Genomic DNA, 2,973 nt, shown 5'->3' with positions numbered 1-2,973 from the left:
GGGCTTCAAAGTGGACTGTCAGGAAGGAAGTCAGCACAGAAGAGGGTCTCTATTCCTTTTAACCCAGCACTGATGCAACAAGCGTTTATTGCGAGCAGTGACTCCTAGGGTGAAGTGCTGAGCTAAGGAGATAGAGCAGAAGTTTCCACAGCACAGCCAGGTCAGGAGGAGGTGGGGCTGGGTGGTCAGTCCTCAAGTTGCCCTCCCAGGAGCAGGAGTCAGGGATCATCTGGGTTAAAAACGAGGATAAATTGGAAAAAAAGGAGTGCTCATTAAAAACATAGGGTTCAGAGGTCATCAGTCAAAGGTTAGGGGGCAAAGATCCTTTCCCTTTGGTAACCAGAGAACAATACTGAGGGTGGCTTTGCAGATGAGACTGGAGAACTAACTCATCTCCTTCAGTTGCCCTTTGGGGCCAAGGGGTGAGGAAAGACAAGGACGAAGGGGTGGCTTCACCCAAGAGCCTCAGTGTCTGATCTCACGGGCATGTGCCCACCCATCTTGGGTGCGGCCTAGGCCTGGCGTGAGAGCTAAGGAGACAGCAAAGGAGAATCTTGGCAGTGAACTGGAGGTCAGGAAGGAGGTCAGGGCGAAAGAGGGGGCTACACCTCGCTGGCCTCCTCTCCCCCTCCCCCATGGCACCACAAGGCACGCAGCCGCATATCACCCGTGCCAGCCCTCACCTCCCGGCAATGTCGCCGCATTCTCAGCCACGCCATCTGGCATGCCCGCCGCTCCCCAGCACACTGAGGCTGGCGGGGGGAGGGGGCAGCGGGGCAGGTGCCCACCCCAGAGCCAGAGAGAAGTGGCAGGTCCCCCTCCCCCAAGGTCCTTTTGGACTTGAGGTGAGACGGGGGCTGGGGAAGGGGGTGGCAGGTGCTCTGAGGCTTCTGAGGAAGCTTTGAGGATCCTGAAAGGGTGGATCAGGCACCGTCTGGGCAGCGCCAGCCTGCCCCCTCCCCTTCTCTGCCCGCAGCCCAGCCAATGCCAGGAACACAGGCCCTCAGAGAACCCCCAAAGTCCTGCCCTTCCCCTCAAATCTGAGGTAGGGGTGGGAACAGGCTGCTCCCCCCTCCCACACTCCTGCTCTGTCTGATCTTTACCTGGCTCACCGCCCCTCAACCTGGGGAGGCCCAGGCTGGGGCTGAGAAGGCTTCCACCAGGACATGGACACCTGGGTTCTAATCGACCTGCTCCCCGCAGCTGGGTTCTCAGAGGGAGAGGTCAAATCTCCTTCCCCAGCACCCTTGCCTCACCAGTTTTAGGTATTGGGGGGAGTTGCTGGCTGGATGTCCTTCTGGGCGTCAGAGTTTAGTAGAACGTTTAAAGATTTATGTATGTGTGTTAGTGTATTTTGATGGAGTAGAGGGTTTTAGGAAAGAGAGTGATTTTATGGAATATTCATTCCGTCTCCTGAGCAACATCGCTCCAGACCACCCAGGAGTGACCCTTTCCCTCCCTACTCTCCTCCAGGCTCTCAGACCACCCCCCTTACCCTCTGCCCCCAACCAGGACCCGAGTATGCACAAAATGGCTGCCACCCCTCTGAGGCAGCCATTTTAGGTGCCCAGACTGTGGCCTCCCTTGGGATGGGGGTATATGTCTCCATGGGAACTTCAAGCCCCCTGCTGCCAGCTCCTTTGGTGGGGATAAGCAGCAGAAGTGGGGTCTTCCAGGCCTAGATGGAGTGCCCACCATTCTCCTTTTCTTTCCAGAGACCCAGAGGGGACCAGGCCCCTCACCAACTCCCTTCCCCCAATGCCAGGGGGAGGAACAGATGGCATCTCTGGGTGTCCTTCTTCTTCCGTCTCCTTTCTTCCATTTCTGGCTCTTTCTGTCTCTCTCTCACTGCATCTCTGCATCTCTGAGGGTACAGAGGGGAGCGTGTCTGTCCCTGCGTGTTCGGGCTTACTTGTGTGCGTGTGGACACGTGTGTGTGGTGCCTCCTTTGCCCATGTCTAAAGCAGGCCCACCCTACACCTCCCTCTGTTCCAATTTCCCCCTGGTTTTTATTATATCTTCTAAAAAAAAGTTGAAATGTGAGAAAAACTTGTTCCATTTTTCTGAAAGAAGAAAATACAGGAAATGAAGTTTCCCCTATCTTTAGGTATGTCCCCCCTCCCCACCTCAGACCTCCTTCTGACTGAGGGGGCCCCACAGACTCAGAGAACTAGTCATTCCTGAGAAGAGACAGGGAGGTATGGATGGACCTGTGAAGGGCTTGCCTGTTCTGAGGACGCTCTGCCTCCTGCCTGGAGCAGAGAGCGGAGTGGGCAGGGGTCAGTCTCTTGAGACCTTGTTCACTAGGAAAGGGCAGAGGTCACCTGATGCCCTTTCTCTCTCAAGGAAGTATCCATTCATTTAGTTCGACAAGAACCAAGTTCCTACATCAACAAAGCATTCTGAATGTGAGACAGGGGTGCAAGAAGTTAACGTTGTGTAAGTCAGCTACAAGCTGGTCCCAACTCAACAGTATAACAACAACAATTTATGTCTATCTATCCATCTATGTATCTACCCATTTATGAGAAGTCAATACTAAATATTTTTAATAAACCAAATGCTATTTCAGGATGGAATTCACACTGAGACACCAAGGCAATCAATCCTTAAGGGTTTACCAAATTCTTGCATTGTATTTGCTGGCCCCTCCCTCCAGAGTCAAGGGAAGGTTTTCAATAAAAAGAGCTTGGCTTCATTTGCAAAAAAAAAAAGTTAACGTTGTAAAGGACATTAAATACAGTGTTTAAATAAAAATCAGAACTGGTATTTATCAAAGGTCCTGGTGCTAAGCTCATCCTATTCATTATTCTATGTAACACTAGCAAGTTGTAGGAAGGCATAGTATCATTGCTCCCATTTTGCAGATGGAGAAATACTGAGAGATATTATGTACTTGTCCAAGCCATTTAGCATTAAAAAGAAATTAACAACACCCCAAACCAAAATACTGGGATGTGGGATTGGCCAGGG

Source organism: Elephantulus edwardii, unplaced genomic scaffold (assembly GCF_000299155.1).
Source record: "Elephantulus edwardii isolate Elephantulus edwardi_28Jun2011 unplaced genomic scaffold, EleEdw1.0 scaffold00077, whole genome shotgun sequence".
Taxonomy (NCBI): domain Eukaryota; kingdom Metazoa; phylum Chordata; class Mammalia; order Macroscelidea; family Macroscelididae; genus Elephantulus; species Elephantulus edwardii.
Note: the sequence above shows the minus strand (reverse complement) of the source record.